Source organism: Lithobates pipiens, unplaced genomic scaffold (assembly GCF_037356315.1).
Source record: "Lithobates pipiens isolate NorthernLeopardFrog02 unplaced genomic scaffold, aLitPip1_a1.2 Scaffold_30, whole genome shotgun sequence".
Classification (NCBI taxonomy): domain Eukaryota; kingdom Metazoa; phylum Chordata; class Amphibia; order Anura; family Ranidae; genus Lithobates; species Lithobates pipiens.
Window position 1 is genome coordinate 2,567,677 of NW_027507791.1, and position 26,914 is coordinate 2,594,590.

Consider the following 26,914-nt stretch of genomic DNA (forward strand, 5'->3'; position numbering starts at 1 on the left):
TTCCCGCAGACCAAAGACCAAATGATTGGTGCAATTCAACAAGACATATGCTACAGAAGCAATAATTGGAATTACCATTTTTTAGCCAGCTGCTGTTTGCATTTCATTTTTATTCATGCCATTGGGCTCAAAAATCTGTTCCTGCCTTCTGGATCCCATTATTAGAGCACAAGAGGTTTCTTTTTATACACAGTCCTCCGGGGTTACTGTATAATACATGTAAGACCAAGTCTTGTTGGCTCTGCTCAATAAAGGTTGAAAGATTTATTTGCTTTCATAGCTAAAATGTATTATAATTCTGTGCAAGTTCCATACTTATTTCAGGATATTATAATCAACTCCATAATGGTACAGCGTACTCTGTATACAGACCCTATATTACTGAAATACCACACAGCTTTGACAAAGACAGCTAAATAACAGGGCTTGCAATGGCCTTTTCTGTCACCATCCTGCTTCACATTTGTTCATATATATGCAAAAGAGTTACGTGTAACAAAGAATTGAAATTGTGATTATTGAGTAAGGTCAGAATGTTTTTTTAAAAATAGTATAAAGCTATAGCTCAAAGCTGTTCTGCCTTTCAGAGTTTCCCTCTTTTGGAAACAACACCCATTGCCCCTCTTTCCTCTTTAGATGTCCCTTGTTTTGTTCTGTTGTAAAGACCTTTGGGTCATTTGGCCTGACGTGAAGACCTTTGGATCATTAGCCTAATTTACAAACCTTTGGGACATGCCACCTGGCATATAGACTTTTGGCCCATTTGGCCTGATGTGTAGACCTTTGGAAAAGTTGATTCTATGTATGACCCTGTTGTCAGTTTGGTTGGATGTATAAACCTCTGTGCCATTTGGCCTGATGTATAGATGTTTGGGCTGTTTAATCTAATGCACAGACATTTGGGCCATTTGGCCTGATGTATTGACTTTGGGCCGTTTGGTCCGGTGTATGGAACTTTTCACCATTTGGCCTGATGTATAGACTATTGGGACATGCCAATGGTCCATTTATGTAATGGACAACCTCACTAATAGTGAAGTGCAGAAGGCGTGAAGTTGGAGGTACAATGCTGACTTCCTAGGGGATCTGTCAAGAGTCTGTAACAATGAGCCCTTTCCCGTACACATGATTGGACTTTCCGACAACAAAACCGTGGATTTTGGTTCAAAGAATGTTGGCTCCAACTTTTCTTGCATACACACGGTCACTCAAATGTTGGCCAACAATTACAAATGTAGTGACGTACAAGACGTACGTGATGTCTCCATTACGAATGCTATTTATATCTCCGGCTCGTACTTGATTCTAAACATGCATGGACTTTTGTACACCCAATCGGAAAATCCAACAAAAAAACATTTGTTGACGGAAAATTTGAGAACCTGCTAGCCAACATATGTTGGCGGAAAGTCAGACAACAAATGTTTGATGGAGCATTCCGCCAACAAGCTTACGTCCAACATTTGTTGTCGAAAAATCCCATCGTGTGTACGGGGCATAAGCCCCAGCCTGTTTCTTCACCAGAGCTCCTGATGGTGGGAATAGACTTGCAGCAAACTGAAATCAGGTTGTGGCCCCCAGGTATGCCCAGCTGAGGATGAAGAGACCAAACACATGTGCAGAGTACAAGCAGCAGGAGACAACCAGAAATCCAGGAGATAAGCCGAGGTCAGGGCAGGTAGGGAACAAGCATAGACGTAAATTAAGCCGGGGTCGCTACACGGATTGTCTGGTACAGGATACACAAGAGACAAGGGAACAGGAGCTCAGAGAACGGCAAAGTTGCACAGGCAAGGAGCGATGCACTGAATAAGTGTATAAATAGGTAAGCAAACAGGGAGGTGACCCAGGAATTAATAGAAGGGAAAAGGATATAAACTCACAGTGGAGCAGGTAACGCCCAAAGGTGAACAGAGAAGCCAAATATCACATGTGAAATGGTGTCACAGATCTGCAGCAAGGAGGTAAGAATTTACCAGCAGAAAATCTGCAGGCTGGACTGTGACAGGATCTCAGGGTGCCCTAGGGCAGGGGTCTCTAAACTGCAGCCCTTTATTTACCTTTATCTAGCCCTTGGGGCACTTTTCCCTCCACTGACACCAACAATGGGGCAATATTCCTGATATTGACACCAATGATGGGGCACTATTTCTCCCACTGATGCCAATGATGGGGCACTATTCCTCAAGCTGACACCAGCATTATTCCTCCCCCTAATACCAAAGATGCATTGATTAATCCCATCGATCCTCCCAGGATAATTTCTACTCCCATCGGCCACAGTCCGGACACCATATAGTCTGGAGGACAGTAAACTGGCCCTTTATTTATAAGTTTGGAGACCCCTGATCTAGGGCATAACCGAAGATACTCTGGATACCTACATTACAGTACAGGTACACTTTAAAGCAGAAGTGTTGTAACCCTTTTTAAAACCCTAATTAACACCTAGTAATATATTATAATTTAGTAATTATATATATATATATATATATATATATATATATATATATATATATATATATATATATATATATATATATATATATATATATATGTGTGTGTGTATGTATGTATGTATGTATATATATATATCTATAATAAAAAACTGTCGACAATTATATATAAAATTAAAAAAACGAGACACATATTTTCAAGTATTAACACATGAAAAAAAAACACATACACATTCATTCGAAAGCAAAAAAATAAAGTACAATACGCATGCAGGAAAAAGTAGCTGGCATACTTTAATGCAGGCATTTACAGACACATATCCTTCTCATTCTTTCAGCCCCTTTGTATTCTGTTTCAAATGCATTATGCATTTTGCTCCTTAGATCCATTCTATCTGGACAGTTGTCAGGTCACCTGAGACCAGGTGACAGATGTACTCCGTAGGAGTCAGAAGTGCACCGCTTGGTAGTGGACCTTAGGACTGACTGCTGCGGATTGTACCCAGGGAGATTCAGGACACAGGTCTACAGGATCACTAACACTATCTCAATGGGAGCTGGAGCATAGATTCCCCAGGATGCGGAGTCTAAGAGCCAGCAGGTGTTCACCAGAGCCTCCAGTGGTGAGGATGGACTTGGCTGCAGTCTGGCTCCAGGTCGCGGCCCCTAGAGTCTCACAGCTCACACTCACAGTAGACTACAGGAGAAGGAAGCAGCAGGCTGGAACAACAAGGATAGTAAGGGGATACGGTAAAGGTCAGGGCAACCAGCAGACAGGAACAACAGAGTACACGCCAAAGGTTCAGGGTCACAGGCAGACAGGGATGGTCAGGGACATGCCAAAAGGTCAAGGTCACAAGCAGACAGTAATCGTTGAGAACACGCCAAGGTCAGTAACAGAGACAAACAAAGAGCACACGGTAAGCAGGAACCAGGAAGCCAAACACACAATGAATACACAATGGTTGATCAGCCCTGATGGCTTGCAGTGCACATGTTAATATAGGGTTCCCTGATAGGGCCTGGGGTGGAGCCATGCTTAGAGGAGAGGTTATAAAAACCACCAGGTGGAAGTGGCTGGCCTCTTAGTCTGAACACATGAGGAGAGGTAAGCAACCAGAGGAAGAGCACTGCATAACCATGACAACAGTATGGTCACGTGCTGATTTGGCAGCATCCACAGGCAGCTTAACTCTTCAATAAAATGCGCATGTTCAATCCAACACACTTTTATTTCAGACAATTGCAGTACAGAGGAAGATTTGCCAGTCTTTTAAAGTGTAAGAAGACAGTGACTTTCTTCAGCCCTGTTTCTGTGAATAAATAACACTGACTGAGGTAACATGGAAAAAGTGGGGAGGGTCTATCTAAGACTAAACTAACTAGCACTAAACAGGAGGGGTGGACAGAGGGAGAAAACAAAATCACATAGTAAACAAGATGTACTGGCCAGAAACTGGCACTAGATGTCAGCATTCTACAGAAAACTGATGACCTTAGCCCGTTCATAAGACATAAAAAGTACATGAAAGTGGGGCAGAACGCGTTCGGTTCTGGAGGAACCCTGTGTGAGCTATGCTGGAGTCTTAAGCTTCGTACACACAATCGGATTGTTTGCCAACAAAACCCTGGACTTTTGTTGCCCCAAACTTGTCTTGCATACAAACGACAATGAATTCTGGCCAACAAATACTAACGTAGTGACCTACTACTTTGTTTTTCAGCGCCTTAGCGCCACCCTTTGGGGTCCTTCTCCTAATTTCGTGTTAGTAGAAGTTTGGTGGGTTTTGATTCGCACTTTTCATATCGCACTTTTCATTTTGCACTTTTCACTTTGCGCTTTTCAGTTTGTTTCTGAACGGCCGTTCATCAACCAGCCATGTTGCGGAATCGGAGGCGATAACGTGTTATTTATTATTGCTTTGACCCAAGTCCAGTCCAGGAATAGGAGGAGGAGGAATTCTTGGACCAAAAATTGGTTGCTTTATTAATCGTGACCAATTATGTCATATGCCTTTGCTGTGGTAGCTCCAGGAGAATAATCCAGATGATTTTCAGAATTATCTCTGGATGACGAACCCCTGCTTTCACCAACTCTTGGCATTGTTGACCCCCTATATTAAGAAGCAGGACACATGCATGAGGCTTTTCATTTATTGTTTGGTTGAATAATAATGATTTGATTTGGTATATTTTCTATATTTTTGGATGCATAGAATATACTTTTTGGTTAAGTTCTATTGGCAGATAGCATGTCTATTTTTTTTTTTTTAATGCACAATAAAAAAATTGTGTAGAATAATACTTGGCTATTTGTTTTACTTCAAATGACAGTTTGGGAGTATTCAGTTACATTTTAAAAAATACAATGTAAGATTGACAAGGGGCAATCTTTGATCTTAAAAACTACGGGATAATGGTGTTGTGGTAACTTGCCCAAAAACAAAAAAAAAAAACAAGCATAATAATATTATTCTTGATATCACTAGAAAATAAAATCCTTTGAAAATTAATTTGCAATAACTCCATCAGTATCACCAGCAAAGCAGCTTCATTATTATCCCATTAACCACTTCAATACAGGGCACTTTCGCCCCCCTTCCTTCCCAGCCCAATTTTCAGCTTTCATCGCTCTCGCACTTTCAATGACAATTGCGCGGTCATGCTACACTGTACCCAAATAAGGTTTTTTATCATTTTGTTCGCACAAATAGAGCTTTATTTTGGTGGTATTTATTCACGACTCGGTTTTTTATTTTTTGCGATATAAGCGCAAAAAAGCGGAAATTTGGAAAAAAAACTACCGTATATACTCGAGTATAAGCCGAGATTTTCAGCCTCTTTTTTGAGGCTGAAAGTGCCCCCCTCGGCTTATACTCGAGTCATCGCTGTCTGCCCGCTCGATCAGCGTGTCGAGCAGACAGACAGCGGCCATTCTATAATTTAAAAGCCGCGCCTCCGGCTCCGCCTTCGCCTGTGATAGGCGGAACACTGAATTTCCCAGCAGCCTGTGTTCCGCCTATCACGGGCATCGTCTCATCCTCGTACTACGGACGAGGATGAGACGATGCCCGTGATAGGCAGAACACAGGCTGCTGGGAAATTGAGTGTTCCGCCTATCACGGACATCCGATAGGCGAAACAGCAGTCAGTGGGAAATTGAGTGTTCCGCCTATCACCGACGGAGGCGCGGCTTTTGAATCCTAGAATGGCCGCCGACGAAGAGCTGAAGGACGGAGGCTCGGCTCGGGACGGGACGGGCCGGGCCGGGCCGGGACGGGACGCAGGCTGGACGGGACGCAGGCTGGACGGGACGCAGGCTGGACGGGACGCAGGCTGGACGGACACAGGCAGGCTGGACACAGGTAGGCTGCACGGACACACACACACACACACACACACACACACACACACACACACACACACACGGATGCATGGACACACACACACACACACACACACGGATGCATGGACACACACACACACACACACGGATGCATGGACACACACACAGGGATGGATGGACCCACAGGGATGGACGGACACACAGGGATGGACAGGCATGTCTCACCCTCGGCTTATACATGAGTCAATAATTTTTTCCAGTTTTTTGGGGGTAAATTGGGGGCCTCGGCTTATATTCGGGTCGGCCTATACTCGAGTATATACGGTATATCTTCTTTTTTCTATTTTAAAAGAAATCCAATAAAATCTAATTTTGTCATAAATTTAAGCCAAAATGTATTCTGCTACATGTTTTTGGTAAAAAAAAATTCCGTTAAGTGTATAATAATTGGTTTGTGTGATCACAGACATATGTACGCAAATGATCATGTACATATGTGTGCAGGTGATCACGTACATATGTGTGCAGATAATCATTGGAACATGTGATTTTAGTGGGACATATGTGGGGGACATGTGTTTTTTTATTTGGGGACATGTCTTTTTATTATTTGGGGACATGTGTGTGTTTTGGGGACATGTGTGGTGACGTGTATTGTGGTGACATGTGCTTTTGCACTGTGTGGTGATTTGTGTTTACACTAGACTGGTGATCAGTTAGTAAAAAGCTGTAAAAACAGCTCATACTCACTAATCACCAGCCGGCTGCAGCTATCTGCTCTCCTCTCCTCAGCGATGACTTCTGTGTGAGGAGAGGAGGAGCCGATTGCCTAGCAACCGGCTGTTTGTTTACATCACATGACAGCCGTGATTGGACACGGCCGTCATGTGATCGGGAGGGCCAATCACAGAGCCCTCCTGCCGATCCGAGATGTGCTGTGTCCAGGTGACACGAGCACATCGGGATCGCCCCACTGCGCGGGCAAGCGCGCGCGCGCGCGCACGATCCCCCTCCTTCTGAAGGACGTTCCTGAACGTCCTCTCAGAAGTAGAGAGCTCCCACCCGGCCGTATATGTACATTGGCCGGGTGGGAAGGGGTTAAAGAAGAAGAGAATTGTGCGCTGCATTTCGAGATTTCATAATTTGCCACATCACAAATGTTAATTCTCCATTACGGCTGCTAGTTTACAAGACTGACCGCTTCTGGCTCATCCTTGCTTCCGAACATGTGTGTTTGTTCTTTGGACTTTTGTCCGATGGACTTGTGTACACACACTTGGAAAATCCGACAACACATATTTGTCCGTGGAAAGTTTTAAAACCTGCCATCCAACATTTGTCCGATGGGACATACAAATGGTTGGATTTTCCGCCAACAGCCTGTCATCACACATTGAGGGGTCTCTCAGGTCTCGAGGATTCACGTTTTTTCTTGGGTAACCATCTTTCCCACCTGGATCATTTGGTTTCATCCTTAATCCCCAAAGTTAACATTTCATGAAAACGGTATTGGTATGTACAGTTTTAGCCATGACGTTCTCCATGCACGACATTGTTCTTTTTTCGAGTGACAGGGCACCGATCTAACTGTCTAGTGACAGGACACAGATCGTCTGCTCCCTGTCATTGGGAGCAGCGATCATCAGTGTCGTGTCACTGCGAGCCCATCCCCCCAGACAGTTAGAAACACTCCCCCAGGACACACTTAACCCCTCCCCGCCTCCTAGTGGTTAACCCCTTCAACGCAAGTGAAATTTTTACAGTAATCAATGCAATTTTATAGCACTGATCACTGTATTAATGCCAATGGTCCCAAAAATGTGTCAAAATTGTCCGATGTGTCCACCATAATGTCGCAGTCATGATAAAAATCGCTGATCGCCGCCATTACTAGTAAAAAAAATTCTTACTAAAAATGCCATAAAACTATCCCCTATTTTGTAAACGCTATAACTTTTGCGCAAACCAATCAATAAACGCTTATTGCTATTTTTTTTAACCAAAAATAGAAAAATACATAGCGGCCTAAACTGAGGAAACATTTTTTTTATATATATATTTTTGGGGATGTTTATTATAGCAAAAAGTAAAATATAATGCGTTTTTTTTTTCAAATTTGACGCTCTTTTTTTGTTTATAACGCAAACAATAAAAACCGCAGAGGTGATCAAATACCAACAAAAGAAAGCTCTATTTGTGGGGAAAAAACGACCGTGCAATTGTCAGTTAAAACGGTGCATTTTCGAATCGCAAAAAGTGCTCTGGTCAGGAAGGGGGAAAATCCTTCCGGGGCTGAAGTGGTTAAAGTCCCTTTTTGTACGGGGGGGGGGTACTTACCTTTATACATTTATAATTTTCCTTCCACTTCACAATTATGTGCCACTTTGTGTTGGTCTATCACAAAAACAAAAAAACAATAAAATACATTTACATTTTTTGGATGTAACATGACAAAATGTGGGAAATTTTAAGGGGTATGAATACTTTTTCAAGGCACTGCAGGTCTCTCAGCCTGCCAGAGAGAGCTTTAGTGTCAGAGATGTGCAAATCTCAGAGCTGGATGGGCAGAAATACCAATATTTGGGCAGGTAAAAGCAGCTCCCATGTGTGTATTTCATTGGCTGCAAAAGGTCAGATTTAAAGGTGTTCACCTTTTTTAGGTCATGACACAGGAAGGAGTTGACCAGCTGAGGGTGGATGATGCAGGGAGATCAGCTGGTAAACTCCTCCCTGTGTCATGACCTAAAGTCTGTCCAGGAAGTACGGCAGAAGTAATCGAGCAGTGTTTTGAAACATCCTTAAAGACAGTGAGCTAAGTGCGTGTATAATAAATGGAAAGCTGTTTATTTTTGTACATTAACCGCTTCAGCCCTGGAAGATTTTACCCCCTTCCTGACCAGAGCACTTTTTGCAATTCGGCACTGCGTCGTTTTAACTGGCAATTGCGCGGCCGTGTGACGTTACACCAAAACTTATTTTCCCACAAATAGAGCTTTCTTTTGGTGGTATTTGATCACCTCTGTGGTTTTTATTTTTTGCACTATAAACAAAAAAAGCGACAATTTTGAAAAAAAAGCAATATTTTTTACTTTTTGCTATAATAAATATCCCCCAAAAAATGTTTTCCTCAGTTTAGGCTGATATGTATTCTTCTACATATTTTCGGTAAAACAAATTGGGGGATAATTTTATGGCATTTTTATTATAATTTTTTTTTTATTAGTAATCTGCGTTTTTTATCATGACTGCGACATTATGGCGGACACATCGGACACATTTGACACTGTTTTGGGACCATTGTCATTTATACAGCGATCAGTGCTATAAAAAGGGCTATAAAAACCCACTGATTACTGTGTAAATGACACTGGTGGGGAAAGGGTTAAACACTAGGGGGCGATCAAGGAGTTAAGTGTGTCCTAGGGAGTAATTCTAACTGTAGGGGGGATGGGCTACCACTGACATAACAGAGATCACTGCTCCCGATGACAAGGAGCAGTGATCTCTGCCATGTTACTAGGCAGAATGGGGAAATGCCTTGTTTACATCTCCCCATTCTGCGGCTCCGTGACATGATCACCGGGACACCGGCAGACATTGAGTCCGCGGGACCCACAGGCATGGTCACGCTGTACTTGGCAGGTGTGTGTGCGCGCTCGCTAGCCCCGCCAATTAGAGGGGACGTACAGGTACGCCCATTTGCCCATCGTTGTCATTGTGCCGATGTATATCGGCGCGCAGCGGTCGGCAAGTGGTTAATGCTGTATTGGTACATAGGGGAGCTGGAATTTAGAGAAAAAAAAAAAGGTGAACAAAGGTGAACTTATCCTTTAAATCATAAAATATTGTGTGTAAATGAGGCGATCCCTGCAGAGGGGTGCAGCTGTGGACACCAGAGATTGCGTCTCTACAGTCTCTGGTGAAATCCAATGGCATATTCTGTTTACAATACACAGGAAGGCTAGATCTCTCATATAAAGACCTTTGTTGCATTTGCTGACAGTTTTTCGCAAACAAAAAAAAAAATGCCGACATGAGTTATTAGTTACTCATCTCAATACATGTACATCTTGGTTCCAAATATTCTCGAATTTGACCAAAATCATGATAAGTGCTGTACAAGATCCAGTTTCCATAGCTACACAGGATAGTACTACATGAATGCACCCGGCTGTTCTGTTATACATCATGCATTGTTTTATGATTCAGTGTGTGCTGACAAGATATGACAGTCCGGGTAAAGCAATGACATGAAGAGTAAATGGCAGTATCCTGCGACAGACTATTTAGGAGTCAGATGATGAAAGGTAATGAGGCTCTTATGGCAATGCAGAAGGTTCAATAGACATATATGAAGCGCACCCCCCCACGTAGGAGCTGCCGGTGAAAAGGGATCCCCCACCCTGCACAGCCAGGCACACCGAATCTTCACAGGCTCCCAGAGTCAGAAAAACAATCCAGTATTTTGTTTTTGTATTTTTATTGAGGGGATAAAACTTGGATGGGGAGTAGGGGTATTATGGGATGCCCTTTTGACTTCAGACAACTTCAGGGACAACTTTCCTATATAAAGTCTATATTCACTTCTTTCTCTTCCTCCAGCATTTCACATGCTTGAAAAAACAAACAAAAAAAAAAAAACAGACTCGGCTGGGCCACTTTTAGTGAATCTGGCAAAGCACTCAAGATCAAAGCAATGGAACAGAACGAATTAATAATAATAAATAATATTTTTTTTTTATTATCCCTTTCATGACTAAGCCTATTTTTGGAATTTGGTGTTTACAAGTTAAAATCCATATTTTCTACTAGAAAATTACTTGGAACCCCCAAACATTATATATATTTTTTTAACAGAGACTCTAGAGAATAAAACGGCGATTGTTGCAATATTTTATGTCACACGGTATTTGCGCAGCGGTGTTTTAAATGCAACTTTTTGGGAAAAGGGACACTTTCATGAATTAAAAAAAAAAAAAACAGTAAAATTATCCCATTTTTTTTGCATAATGTGAAAGATAATGTTACGCCGAGTAAATAGATACCAAACATGTCACACTTTATAATTGCACGCACTTGTGGATTGACGACAAAGTACGGTACCTAAAAATCTCAATAGGCGACACTTTAAACATTTTTTACGGTTACCAGATTAGCGTTACAGAGGAGGTCTAGTGCTAGAATTATTGCTCTCGCTCTGCCGATCGCGGCGATACCTCACATGTGTGATTTGAACACCGTTTACATACGCGGGCGCAACTTCCGTATGCGTTTTCTTTGCTTTGCGAGCTCGCGGGGACGGCGGGCGCTTTAAAAAATATTTTTTTATTTTTTTATTTATTTTATTTATTTTTAAATGACTAAATTGTTTAAAAAAAATAAATAATAATTTGATCACTTTTATTGCTGTCACAAGGAATGTAAACATCCCTTGTGACAGTAATAGGCGGTGACAGGTACTCTTTATGGAGGGATCGGGGGTCTAAAAGACCCCCCACCCCTCCTTTACACTTCAGTGTATTCAGATCGCCGAAAACGGCGATTCTGAATACCGGATATTTTTTTTAAAGCGGCACCATTGGCAGCCGAGTAAACAGGAAGTGACGTCATGACGTCGCTTCCGTGTTTACTATGAGGAGACTGCAGGCATCATCCCGGTACCGTTTTGTTCAGCGGGCGATTGGCTATCCAGCCATAACAACCGATGCGGCTAAAAGCCGCTCAGCTGTTATGACGGAGGAGCGGGAGGGGACGTCCCCCCCTCCCGCCACCTCCCGCCGCCTCCCGCCACTGTTACCGGTGCTCCCGCTCGATCCAAGCTTTGGGGGGCTCTAAGTATGTATATTTGTTGTCCTCATGTAATGGATTTTATGATGTGATGTCGTTTAGACCATGTGGTCAACCTTCTTTTATCAATTCTAATAAAAAAATGTATATCCTTTTTACATTTTTCTTAAATATCTTTACTGTTTTTCACATTCGGCCTTAAAAGTCCCAATTAGGGTAACAATTATCTACAATTAAACATGCTCAGGATGTTGGCAGAATCCTCTTTGTAAAAAGGATCAGTACTACAGTGGCCAATCCCCGTGCGAGCCGCTGAGAGCCTGAGATGGCTGCTCCCTGCCCCTCTACAGCACAGCGCTCCAGTGAACATGAAGGAGCAGAGCGGAGAGCTGCTGATTGAGAGTCAGCAGCTCTCTGCTCTGGGAGCTGTAAGAATGGAGCCATCGGCGATGTTCAAATGCTTGGTTCTCAGTGCAGAGGTGGCGGGGGACAGATGCAGCATCGGACCAATGCTTCATCCACCTAGATAAGTGAGATGGAGGAAGAAAACCCAAACACATATTTCTCTTTTATAGAAGCACAAGATCCTGATTTTTTTCTTAATTTTAACCTTCTAGAATCCTGGGTATGGAAGTTCTCAGATTGGTGGAGCAAGGGGCCAACACTAGCTGCCAATCAATCTCTGTTAAAGAGTACAGAGTCGCATAAGGAGAGAGAGGAGTGACCTCACTAGTCTACAACTGCTCCTTCATTATCCATTCACCAAGCTGGGGAAGGCGTTGACAGGAAGCAAGAGAGGTTGAACAGGTGGTTTACCTCATTACTCTACTGCTGCTCCGTCATTATCCAATCAGCAAGCTGGGGAATGAGTGTTCTTTACCAAACTGGGCTGCTGTGGAGGTCCTAGATTTGGCTGGACTGTTTAGAAGTCTGGATCACTGAGCAGACTAAACAGAATTATAACTCCTTTGGGAGTCACAATAGTTCCCATATATGTATTTCAGATGCGTAACTAGCTGCTTGCCTAGAGTTAAGCTTTCATTTGTCCTTGTCCTTTTTTTTAGAGATAGGAGACAGTTAGTACAATAACATTAAAAAGGCCATACTTATGAGTTTTACAGAATGCTGGCTTGCAGTTTGCAGCAGGATGCAAAGATAAAGAAGATATGCAGATCTGCTTCAGCTGAGAATAATCTTTATTCTCTAGGAGGTTTCTGAGAATATCGAAAACTGCAGAAATAAAAGGCATTTTACTTGCGGCTCACATCCTCAGTTGTCTCACTCCCAAATTGATTATTTCCTCATAGAATCTAAGTGTATGAATAATGTTCCAGAGAACAAAACTCCTGAAATAGATCATTATTAATGCCTTTCCCTCCAAGGCTCAGGGCTAGGAGCGTACCTGCAATCCACCAAGCCTAGGTAAGAGTGATGTCATAAGGCGTAGGGAATTGCACAATCGCATTATGGCCTAAAATTTCATCTTTTGTCTTGAATCAGGAGCCTCCGAGGGGAAAACTGAAGCTATCATGGGCTAAAAGCAATACTCAGACATGGCATCATGCTGATTATAATAAAGGAACCACTTCACTTAAGCAATATTATTTCATGTAAGCTTCTAGGCATAGTGTAGTGGAGCCAGGATATGTACAAGGTCTCATAATGCTAGATGTGCAAAGCAGATTCAATCTAAACTGGGGTTGTCTAGTTATTGTCTAGTTCAGGGATATGCAATTAGCGGACCTCCAGCTGTTGCAGAACTACAAATCCCATGAGGCATAGCAAGACTCTGACAGCCACAAGCATGACACCCAGAGGCAGAGGCATGATGGGACTTGTAGTTTTGCAACAGCTGGAGGTCCGCTAATTGCAGATCCCTGGTCTAGTTGATGTCCATGTTCCACTCATTGGATACACTTTTTGGGAAGCAGCATCTGATGGAGGTTCACTGATCTTTGCAAAGCCAATCTATAATGCCACCCGCACTTAAAGAGGAAGTAAAACCTGATGGGTTTTACTTCCTCTTTGCTCCCCTGCAAAGTAAAATCATAAGGGGCTAGTATGCATTGCATACTAGCCCACTATGTGACACTTACCAGGAAACAATGCCGTATCCACCATCTTTGCCCCCTTCCTCCCAGGGCCGCAGACTCTGGCTCTGTGACTGGCAAGAGCCGCCTGGCTCGACTCCCGTGAATGTGCACGGGAGTCTTCAGTCACTGCATTTGCTAGTGAAGAAACGGCACGGAGGTCTGCTTCTTCACAATGCATACGCTGATGACATCATCGGCACACTACAAGGAAATCATCTCCTAAACGGCACAAGTTTCGGAGATATTTTCACTAACTATAGGTAAGCCTTATTGTAGGCTTACCTTTAGTTAAAAATGGCAATCAGAGGCTTACAACCACTTTAAAGCAAAAAAAATTAAAAAATATCCCCTATGGTGGACTTTAGAGGCACATGAGAATATAGTTGAAAGAGTATACAAAGTATTTATAATGCAAAAAAAATATTTCTTAATGATTTAACATACCGGTAGTTACTAAAATTGTACATATGAAAATATGAAAAGAGGGAATGTCTAGACAGTTTATGATATTGTCACCATGTTTGTAAGAAAGAAAACATATATGAAGTTTTCTAACCCAACGCGTTTCGGAGTACAAACTTTTTCCTTCTTCTGGGGTCTATGAATAGGAAAATATATATAATTTTTGGTGGCAAGAAGAATTTCAACATTCCATCATGTAACGTTTAAAAACAAGAGAGATTTATATAGCAGTAAGAACTGTGTCTGTAGTAGGGATGAGCTTCGTGTTCGAGTCGAACGCATGTTCGACTCGAACATCGGTCGTTCGTGCGTTCGCCGAATTCCGAACGTTTGGGCCGTTCGCGGCAAAATTCGTGTGGCCCACAATGCACTGCGATGGCGCAATGCATTGCTGTCTCACGATTGGCCAAGCATGCACTGTGACCCCGCATGCTTGGCCAATCGCAGCGCCAGTAGCGAGGAGAGCAATGGTTGGCCACAGGCATCCTGCCTGTGGCCAATCATAGCTCAGACTGTGTAGTGCACGCCCCACACTATATAAAGCTGCCTTTCAGGCGGCCTCGTGTAGTGTTTGTTAGCATCTGAAGCAGTGGGTGTTCTGTGTACCTTCAACACAGTTACACACCAATCGTTTTTGGCTGATTTACTATTTTGCTCTTGTGTAGTGGTTACTGTCTGTGCCCTGACCGCAGTATACACCACTATATTCACCTCACCTATATAGCTAGTGATCTAGCTTTAATAATAGAGCTTGCAGTCAGTAGTGTTAGTGCGTGCTGTCTGCGTGCTCTGTACCCAGTACATACCACTATATACACCTACAAAGCTGTTCTCTATTTGAGCCCGATTGTCATTTGCTGGAGTTATTGGAAGTTGTGTGTGCCTCCAGCACAGCACAGTATACATTTGTATATACCCCTTTAACTCTGCTGTTTTCTTGTTATTGTCTGCGTGCCCTGACCGCAGTATACACCGTGATATTCACCTCACCTATATAGCTAGTGGTCCATCTTTAACAATAGAGCTTGCAGTCAGTAGTGTCACTCAGGAGATAGTGCGTGCTGTGTGCCTGCTCTGTACCCAGTACATACCGCTATTATCCACCTACATAGCTGTTCTCTATTTGGGCCCGATTGACATCTGCTGGAGTTATTGGAAGTTGTGTGTGCTTCCAGCACAGCACAGTATACATCTGTATATACCCCTTTAACTCTGCTGTTTTCTGGTTATTGTCTGCGTGCCCTGACCGCAGTATACACCGTGATATTCACCTCACCTATATAGCTAGTGGTCCATCTTTAACAATAGAGCTTGCAGTCAGTAGTGTCACTCAGGAGATAGTGCGTGCTGTGTGCCTGCTCTGTACCCAGTACATACCGCTATTATCCACCTACATAGCTGTTCTCTATTTGGGCCCGATTGACATCTGCTGGAGTTATTGGAAGTTGTGTGTGCTTCCAGCACAGCACAGTATACATCTGTATATACCACTTTAACTCTGCTGTTTTCTGGTTATTGTCTGCGTGCCCTGACCGCAGTATACACCGTGATATTCACCTCACCTATATAGCTAGTGGTCCATCTTTAACAATAGAGCTTGCAGTCAGTAGTGTCACTCAGGAGATAGTGCGTGCTGTGTGCCTGCTCTGTACCCAGTACATACCGCTATTATCCACCTACATAGCTGTTCTCTATTTGGGCCCGATTGACATCTGCTGGAGTTATTGGAAGTTGTGTGTGCTTCCAGCACAGCACAGTATACATCTGTATATACCCCTTTAACTCTGCTGTTTTCTGGTTATTGTCTGCGTGCCCTGACCGCAGTATACACCGTGATATTCACCTCACCTATATAGCTAGTGGTCCATCTTTAACAATAGAGCTTGCAGTCAGTAGTGTCACTCAGGAGATAGTGCGTGCTGTGTGCCTGCTCTGTACCCAGTACATACCGCTATTATCCACCTACATAGCTGTTCTCTATTTGGGCCCGATTGGCATCTGCTGGAGTTATTGGAAGTTGTGTGTGCTTCCAGCACAGCACAGTATACATCTGTATATACCCCTTTAACTCTGCTGTTCTATAAAAAAGGCATCTGCAGGAGTTAGTGGGTGTTGTGTGCCTCCAGCACAATATAAACTACCCAACTACTGTTTTACCCAACTCCCTTCAGGCCATTACCATGTCTGGAAGGCCAGCAAGGAGAGGCAGACAGGTGCGAGCCGATAAAAGAGGGCAAGCAGGCTCTGTGTCTAGAGACAACAGTGCTGGTCGTGGACGCGGTGCATTGTCATCAGCACGTGGCCATGGGACATGCTTGTCCTTCTTTTCTGCAGCTGGACATGTTGAACCGCAACATGCCAACGACTTGGTAGAGTGGATGACCAAGCCCTCTTCATCCTCCTCATCCTCTCTCACCCAGTCTCAGGGTAGTAGAAAAGCAGCTGCCAACACATCGTCGTCCCTCCTCTCAATGTCATCATCAGTGACTCCTTCCCTAGACCCACCACGTCCTCCTGAGGAGTCTCCTGAACTCTTTGAGCACAGTGTTGGGTACATGCTCCAGGAGGATGCCCAGTGTTTGGTGGGCTCTGATGATGACACTCAGCTAGAGGAAGGCAGTAGCGTGAGCACAGAGAGAGGGGATGCTCAAGAAGGACAGCAATCTGGCAGTCATGTTCCACAAGCTGCAGCATACTGCCAGGTTTGCTACAGCGATGAAGAGGGAGGGGATGATGAGAGCACTGACTCCACGTGGGTGCCTGGAAGGAGGGAGGAGGAGGAGGCACATGTCCAACGAGGCAGGATGCCCTCCGGGGGCCAGCTTAGGGGCAGCACACCGACTGAATCACACCGCAGAGCTCCGCCTGCGCAGAGCGCTTCCTCTGCGCAGAGCGCTTCCTCTGCGCGTTATTCTAAAAGTTCTTTGGTGTGGGCCTTTTTTGAGACGAGTGCATCAGATCGCACCGCTGCTATTTGCAACATATGTCTCAAGCGTATCTCACGTGGCCAAAACATCAGCCGCTTGGGCACCACATGCTTGACCAGACATATGTTGACCTGCCATGCAGCTCGTTGGCAAGCATACCTCAAAGACCCACACCAAAGAACAAAGCGGACCTCTCCTTGCTCCTCATCAGCTGGCATCTCCAACCCCACTAGACCTTCAGTCCTCTCTGAAACCTGCTCTGAGAGGAATGAAGGTGTAGAATTAGGTGTGTCACAGCCAAGTGCTTCCGGGAACTCTGCTAGTGGTACATCCACGTCCGATTATAGCAGACAAATGTCCCTGCCCCAGCTGCTGGACCGGCGGAAGAAATTTACTCCCAGCCATCCACATGCCCAGCGGTTGAATGCTAGCTTGGCTAAATTGCTAGCACTTCAACTGCTGCCTTTTCAGTTGGTAGACTCGGCCCCCTTCCGTGAGTTTGTACAATGTGCGGTTCCTCAGTGGCAGGTCCCCAAACGCCACTTTTTCTCACGGAAGGCAATTCCGGCTCTCTACCGGCATGTGGAAGGCAATGTCCTTGCCTCGCTGGACAGGGCGGTCAGCGGTAAGGTGCATATTACCGCTGACTCATGGTCCAGCAGGCATGGACAGGGACGTTACCTGTCTTTCACGGCCCATTGGGTCACTCTTCTGGCTGCTGGGAAGGATGCAGGACAAGGTGCAGTAGTATTGGAGGTTGTTCTACCACCACGCCTCCAAAATGCTACTATTGGTTGTGACACACCTCTCTCCTCCACCCCCTCCTCTTCTTCTTCCTCCATGGCCTCTTCCAGTGCTCTGTCCTCAGAACCAGCGGTGCTCCGTAGGCGTTGCAGGGGCTACGCAAGTACGCAGGCAAAACGATGCCATGCCGTGCTTGCGCTGGTTTGTTTGGGGGACAGGAGCCACACTGGGGCGGATGTTTTGTCAGCTCTGCAGGGGCAGGCCGAGAGGTGGTTGACGCCACGCCAGCTTAAGCCAGGAATGGTGGTTTGCGACAATGGCACCAACCTCCTCTCCGCCCTCGGACAGGGACAACTGACCCATGTGCCCTGTGTAGCTCACGTCCTTAACCTGGTGGTGCAGCGGTTCTTGGGCAGGTACCCCGGCTTACAGGATGTCCTGAAACAGGCCAGGAGAGTCTGTGTGCATTTCCGCCGATCATTTAATGCCTGTGCTCGGCTGGCTGAGCTCCAAAAGGAGTTGAACCTGCCCAAGAACCGCCTTATATGTGACATGCCCACCAGATGGAACTCAACATTGGCCATGCTGCAGCGGCTGCACACGCAGCAGAGGGCCATCAATGAGTACCTGTGCGACTACGGCACCAGGACAGGGTCAGGAGAGCTTGGTTTTTTCTCACCACGCCAGTGGGGCATGATCAGGGATGCATGCACTGTCCTGTCACCGTTTGAGGAGGCCACAAGGATGGTGAGCAGTGACAGTGCATGCATCAGTGACACTATACCTCTTGTCCACCTCTTGGAGCATACGCTGCGTGGAATAATGGACAGGGCACTTGAGGCAGAACAGAGGCAGGAAGAGGAGGACTTCCTTGCCTCTCAAGGCCCCCTTTATCCAGACAGTGTTCCTGCTGTGCCACCCATCACACAGGAAGAGGGTGAGGAGGAGGAAGAGGAGGAGGAGGATTATTGTGTCAGCATGGAGGTGGAGGCTGGCACTCAGCATCAGCAGCAGCAGTCTTATAGGGATGATTTACAGTCCCAAGAAACACGTGGACTTGTACGTGGCTGGGAGGAGGTAGCTGCGGATCATGTTGTCCTTAGTGACCCAGAGGACTCCGGACCGAATGCCTCAGCTAACCTACGCTGCATGGCCTCCCTGATCCTGCAAAGCCTGCGGAAGGATCCTCGTATTCTTCGGATCAAGGAGAGGGACCATTACTGGCTGGCCACTCTCCTTGATCCACGGTACAAGGGTAAGGTTGCCGACCTTATCTTGCCATCGCAGAGGGAGCAGAGGATGAGACATCTCCGGGAGGCCTTGCAGAAAGCTCTGTGCAACGCGTTCCCAGAGACTGGGAGGTCACAAACTCCTGGTCCTGGACAACGTGTTGCTGAGGCATCAGTCAGAAGGAGCGGTGGAGAAGGTGGCCGTCTGACTGATGCTTTCAGACAATTTTTTAGTCCGCAGCCCCAAGGTATGATTGGTTCCAGCACCCATCGCCAGCGTCTAATTTACATGGTGCAGGAATACCTAGGGGCAAGGTCAGACTTGGACACCTTTCCCACTGAAAATCCTCTGGCTTACTGGGTCTTGAGGATGGATCACTGGCCAGAGCTTGCACAGTATGCAATTGAGCTACTGGCCTGTCCTGCATCCAGCGTTCTTTCGGAACGCACCTTCAGTGCTGCTGGTGGCTTCGTTACCGATCACAGGGTGCGCCTGTCCACCGAATCAGTTGATCGACTGACCTTCATCAAGATGAATCAGTCTTGGATCACCCACAGCTACCAAGCACCTGAAGCTGATGTAACCGAATAATTTTTTTTAAAATACCACATCCCTTCAAGACTGCCTATGCTGATGCTGAGTGACTGTCCTGTTATGTTGATTGTCTATCCTCTTCCTCCTCCGCTGATATGTTGGAAGAACATTTTTGGTTCTGGGTGATGCCAGCAGCCCAATTTTTCTGCCCCTGTTTAACAGGGGCGTTTAAGTACAATTTTTGATGCAATGCTTTGCAGCAGGGCTAATTCCTGCAAAAAAACTAGAGTGTATGGCAGAGGTTGCAGTGTGATGGCACCAGTGCCTAAGGCCCAATTTTTCTGCCCCTGTTTAACAGGGGCGTTTAAGTACAATTTTTGATGCAATGCTTTGCAGCAGGGCTAATTCCTGCAAAAAAACTAGAGTGTATGGCAGAGGTTGCAGTGTGATGGCACCAGTGCCTAAGGCCCAATTTTTCTGCCCCTGTTTAACAGGGGCGTTTAAGTAAAATTTTGGATGCAATGCTTTGCAGCAGGGCTAATTCCTGCAAAAAAACTAGAGTGTATGGCAGAGGTTGCAGTGTGATGGCACCAGTGCCTAAGGCCCAATTTTTCTGCCCCTGTTTAACAGGGGCGTTTAAGTACAATTTTTGATGCAATGCTTTGCAGCAGGGCTAATTCCTGCAAAAAAACTAGAGTGTATGGCAGAGGTTGCAGTGTGATGGCACCAGTGCCTAAGGCCCAATTTTTCTGCCCCTGTTTAACAGGGGCGTTTAAGTAAAATTTTTGATGCAATGCTTTGCAGCAGGGCTAATTCCTGCAATAAAACTAGAGTGTATGGCAGAGGTTGCAGTGTGATGGCACCAGTGCCTAAGGCCCAATTTTTCTGCCCCTGTTTAACAGGGGCGTTTAAGTACAATTTTTGATGCAATGCTTTGCAGCAGGGCTAATTCCTGCAATAAAACTAGAGTGTATGGCAGAGGTTGCAGTGTGATGGCACCAGTGCCTAAGGCCCAATTTTTCTGCCCCTGTTTAACAGGGGCGTTTAAGTAAAATTTTTGATGCAATGCTTTGCAGCAGGGCTAATTCCTGCAAAAAAACTAGAGTGTATGGCAGAGGTTGCAGTGTGATGGCACCAGTGCCTAAGGCCCAATTTTTCTGCCCCTGTTTAACAGGGGCGTTTAAGTACAATTTTTGATGCAATGCTTTGCAGCAGGGCTCATTCCTGCAATAAAACTAGAGTGTATGGCAGAGGTTGCAGTGTGATGGCACCAGTGCCTAAGGCCCAATTTTTCTGCCCCTGTTTAACAGGGGCGTTTAAGTAAAATTTTTGATGCAATGCTTTGCAGCAGGGCTAATTCCTGCAAAAAAACTAGAGTGTATGGCAGAGGTTGCAGTGTGATGGCACCAGTGCCTAAGGCCCAATTTTTCTGCCCCTGTTTAACAGGGGCGTTTAAGTACAATTTTTGATGCAATGCTTTGCAGCAGGGCTCATTCCTGCAATAAAACTAGAGTGTATGGCAGAGGTTGCAGTGTGATGGCACCAGTGCCTAAGGCCCAATTTTTCTGCCCCTGTTTAACAGGGGCGTTTAAGTACAATTTTTGATGCAATGCTTTGCAGCAGGGCTAATTCCTGCAATAAAACTAGAGTGTATGGCAGAGGTTGCAGTGTGATGGCACCAGTGCCTAAGGCCCAATTTTTCTGCCCCTGTTTAACAGGGGCGTTTAAGTAAAATTTTTGATGCAATGCTTTGCAGCAGGGCTAATTCCTGCAAAAAAACTAGAGTGTATGGCAGAGGTTGCAGTGTGATGGCACCAGTGCCTAAGGCCCAATTTTTCTGCCCCTGTTTAACAGGGGCGTTTAAGTACAATTTTTGATGCAATGCTTTGCAGCAGGGCTAATTCCTGCAAAAAAACTAGAGTGTATGGCAGAGGTTGCAGTGTGATGGCACCAGTGCCTAAGGCCCAATTTTTCTGCCCCTGTTTAACAGGGGCGTTTAAGTACAATTTTTGATGCAATGCTTTGCAGCAGGGCTAATTCCTGCAATAAAACTAGAGTGTATGGCAGAGGTTGCAGTGTGATGGCACCAGTGCCTAAGGCCCAATTTTTCTGCCCCTGTTTAACAGGGACATGTAATTACAATTCTTGATATAATATTTCATAGGAGGGCCCCTTCCTGTGCCCACCCAGAGTAACTGTGAGGACTTATAGTGTTGTGGCACCAGCACCACAACCACCAAAGGTCAATTTTTCTACCACTGTTCAACAATGGCATGTAATTACAATTCTTGATATAATCGTTCACAGCAGGGCGCTCCAGCGCCCACCAAGAGTCCCTTTGAGGGCTTACAATGTTGTTGCAAAACCAACACCTTGTTCCGCCATTTCTGCAGAGCATATAGGGCAGGCCCCTACTTTCAAACATCCAACTTACAAACATCTCCTACTTGCAAACGGAAGGAGACAACAGCAAGTGAGATGAAAAAAGATGGACGACAAAACAAATTATACAGGGGTGATATTTTTTTTGACTGGAGCTACACTTTAAAAATGTACCAGTTGAAAATTACAAACAGATTCAACTTAACACAACAAACCTACACAGTCCCAGTCTTGTTTGCACCGCCTGTATACTGCTGTTCTGAGTATATAGGGCCTGGGGGCCACACGCATTTCCTTTTTTTAATATGGGTACAGGGTTCCCCTTAATATGCGTACAAGACCCAAATAGGCTGGTAATGGGCAGGGAGGGCTACCCATGCCATTTTTCTGAATGATTTTCAACCATATTGCAGGAACCAGATATAACATTAAAACCGCAAGCAGTTTTAAATGGTGTTATTTCCGCTTAATGTCATTTTGTGCAGGGACTGTTCTAACCACGGGAAACACGTGGCACTTCACAGGCATACTACAGACACCCACCAGGCACCATATTTAAAGGAATATTTCACTTTTTTTTTTTCACTTTAATCGTCATTAAAATCAGTACTCCCACCAAAACGGTAGTTTTTAAAACTTTTTTTTGCAGTGACCCATGTCCCCTGAGGCAGGAGGCAGGTCGCCAAACCCTTTTTAGGACACTATCTTGCATATTAGCCGTTAAAATTAGCACTTTCCAATTCGAACGTTCGAGTCCCATAGACTTCAATGGGGTTCTAACGTTCGTACCGAACGCGGGGGTCGTTCGCAAGTTCTGGTGCGAACCGAACCGGGGGGTGTTCGGCTCATCCCTAGTCTGTAGATTCTCTATTTCAAAGCACATAGGCATTAGGAAGAGTCTCTAAAGGGATGAGTGCTGTAAATGGAACCCCCAAGGAAAAGGCTTAAAGCTCCTTCCGCATCCCACAGCAGTGGAGTGGCCAAAGGGATATGATGGGGCCCAAGCGGAAAACCCTGAGTGTAGCCAAGGCGCACAGCCAAAGCAGAAGAAGTGTCACGATCACTCTGGCGTTTCGGTCGCACACGGGAGACTTACCCGCAGAAGCCTGTCGTTGAGAACCCGTCGTTTCCCCTTGACGCGCGCTAAAGCGAACGAACGCACGCGCGTCAACATGAACGGGCGCACTCGTGCACGTGGGGTCACGAACGGGCGCACGTCCACTCGCGGGGACACGCTGACCCGTCGCACGACCGTTTTGGCGCCCTAAGGACTTCTTAAGGCCCTTGCTCTACTCCATCTTTGCTGTCCAGTCTACAGCGTGTTCTGTGATCCTGCTATTCTGTACCTGTACCCGTTACCTTGGTTCCTGATACCCGGCTAGTTCTTGACCTAGATCCGTTGCTGCCTGCCTACGACTTCTGCTTGTCTGACCACGTCTCTGCCTCATCCTCTTGTACCACGCTGATCGATTCCTGCTGACCCGGCCTGCACCCGACCCTGCTGTTCCTGCCTACCCGTTGGATTCCCTGTACTTCCTGACGGCCACCTGCCTGCCAGTCTACCCACGTGTGCCTGTCTACACCAGCCAAGTACCACCAGCTCTACCTACTCGCTGTCGGTATCCTGCTGTTATCCGGACCGGTCTCCATCTGCCAGGCACTTGTGCCCTCTGAACTTTTGAATTCCTGTCACCATCTCCAGGGGTTCATTAGCCAGGGGATACGAGGGGCCGCTCCCTGCATTCCGGGCTCAACCACTAGGTACGTGACAGTACTGGACAGCCATGTCCGAGCCTGCGCAGGGAGCCTCCCCCATGGACGAGCTCTGCCACCACCTGGCCGGCCTTACTCAGGCAGTTAAGAGTTTGCAGGAAGGCTACGGCAGACTGGAAGAACAAGTCCAGGCGTTATCTGCTTCTTCACCAGTTGCTCCGGGGACCCATGCCCCACCATCAGTGGTGATGATTCCACCCGAACCCAGAGTCCCTACTCCGGAACGATTCGCGGGAGACCGGAACAAGTTCAGAGCCTTCCGCAATTCCTGCGAGCTCTATTTCGCCCTGCAACCTAGGACCTTCTCCCTAGAGGCGACTAAGGTGGGGTTCATCATTTCCCTGCTGACGGACGAACCCCAGGCCTGGGCACACCGTCTGTTGGAACGAAAGGATCCGTCCTTAGACTCCATGAACACCTTCTTCCAGGCGATGTCTAGACTCTATGAGGATCCCCAACTCGCTGCGACCGCAGAAGCAGCCTTACATGCCCTGCAACAGGGTCGCAGGCCTGTGGAGGATTACGTTTCGGAATTCCGGCGTTGGAGCGCAGACACAGACTGGAACAACGCGGCCCTGCGGTATCAATTCCGCATGGGTCTCTCCGAGCCTTTGAAGGACGAGTTGGCACGTGTGGGCATTCCCGAGACCCTGGAAGCTTTGATAGACATCTCTGTCCAAATTGACAGGCGCCTGAGAGAGCGCCGCCAGGAACGCTCTTCCACAGCTACCCGCCCGATCTGGATGCTACCACGGGTGCCTAGCTCCGCCCACCCAGCTCCTCCTGTTCCAACCGCATCCACACTGGACACCCCGGAACCCATGCAACTGGGGCTACTCCGTCCATCCCTGACTCCAGAGGAACGCCAACGTCGCCGGGTCAACAACCTCTGTCTGTACTGCGGAGAACCAGGGCACTTTGTTCGCTCTTGCCCAGCTAAGATGCGTAAGTGCCTCCTTGTTCCACCTGTCCCCTCACCTGTGTTGTCTGATAACACCTCTCACCTGGCTGTTCCTGTTCTTTTGCAGCTTCCAGGAAGGACTATTCCAACCCACGCAGTTATTGACTCCGGGGTGTGCAGTGGCTTTGTAGACTCGTCCTTCGCCCGAAAGAACAGGATTCCCCTTAGACCGAGAGAGAAGGGGCTCTCGGTATACCTGGCCGATGGGTCTACTTTGGGATCAGGACCAGTGACTCAGGAGACTAGTCCCCTATCCGCTGTCATCGCCGGGACTCACCAAGAATTCCTATGCCTAGACGTTATCAAGTCTCCTCTGTTCCCCATCATTCTAGGTATGCCTTGGTTGAAAGCACACAACCCACGCATTGATTGGGCCACTGGAATGATTGAGTTCCCTTCGGACTACTGTCTCCAGCATTGTTGCCCGACCCCCAACGGGGACTCCTCGGCCCTCCTCTGTTTGGAAGCAGACGATGAAACCCGACAAGCTGTGCCCAAGGAATATCATAATTTTCTAGACGTTTTCAGTAAGAAGGGGGCCGAGACTCTGCCACCCCATAGGCCATATGACTGCCCTATTGAACTGCTCTCGGGGGCAGAGATCCCCTTCGGAAGAATCTTCCCTCTATCCGAGTCTGAACTGAGTACCCTGAAGTCCTACTTGGATGATAATCTTGAAAAAGGATTTATCCGACCCTCTACCTCCCCGGCTGGCGCTGGGATTTTCTTCGTGGAGAAAAAAGACCACTCCTTACGTCCATGTGTGGACTATCGGGCTTTGAACAAAATCACCATTAAAAATCGCTACCCCCTGCCGTTTGGTACCCGAACTTTTTCAGAGACTGGGTTCTGCTAAGTTGTTCTCCAAGCTGGACCTTCGGGGTGCCTACAACCTCGTCCGTATTAGGAGGGGTGACGAGTGGAAAACGGCCTTCCGTACCCGCTTCGGGCACTTTGAATATTTAGTGATGCCATTCGGGTTGTGTAATGCCCCAGCCACGTTCCAGCATTTTGTCAATGACATTTTTAGAAATTACCTTGATCTGTTTGTAATTATTTACCTGGATGACATCTTAATCTTTTCTTCCACTTTAGCCATCCACCGGGAACATGTCAAGAAGGTCCTGACTCGTCTCCGCCTTCACGGTTTATACGCCAAACCCGAGAAATGTGTTTTCGAACAGCAGAGCATCCAGTTCCTTGGCCTGGTCATCTCGGTAAGAGGGATTGAGATGGACCCCCAGAAGATCTCCGCAATTCAGGACTGGCCTGCCCCTTCCGATAGGAAGGGAGTTCAGCGATTCGTGGGGTTCGCTAATTTCTACCGCAAGTTTATTAAGGGATTCTCTTCTATCATCGCTCCCATTACCGGGCTGACCAAGCAGGGCCAAAGGTTCCGTTGGACCCCCGAAGCACAAGAGGCCTTCAAAACCCTGAAGGAATTGTTTGTCTCGGCCTCGGTCCTGAAACACCCCGATCCCGCTCTACCATATACCCTCGAAGTTGACGCTTCTGAGATAGCAGTCGGAGCGATACTTTCCCAGAGGCAGGGACCCAAGTCCTTACTCCATCCGGTTGCCTTCTTTTCTCGCAAATTGTCAGAGGCCGAACGGAATTACGACGTCGGAGATCGTGAGTTACTGGCAATTAAATCTGCACTCGAGGAGTGGCGCTATCTGCTGGAGGGAGCCATCCATCCGATCCTGGTCTATACCGACCACAAAAACTTGGAATACTTGAAGACAGCTAAGAGATTGAAGCCCCGTCAGGCCAGGTGGGCACTCTTCTTCTCGAGGTTTTCATTCCACATCACTTACCGTCCCGGATCCAAGAATACCAAACCAGACGCTTTATCCCGCATGTTCAGTCAGCCGGAGAGTTCGCCACCTACTGATACCATCCTTTCTACTGGGAACTTTCTCCTACTCCAGGGGGATGTGGTGTCTCAAGTTAAACAGGCTTCCGTAGGCGCTACACCTCCATCCGGTACCCCGCTATCTTCCAGTGATGACCTTCTGTGGCATGGGGACAGGATCTTTGTTCCCCAGACAGTTCGGACTCTGGTTCTGGCTTCTTGTCATGACCATCCACTGGCTGGCCACTTCGGGGTATTCAAGACCCTGGAATTACTCAGGCGTACATTCTGGTTGCCACGAATGAAGGACGACTGCAAGAGGTATGTGGAGGCCTGTGCCACCTGTATTCGAAGTAAGGGTAAC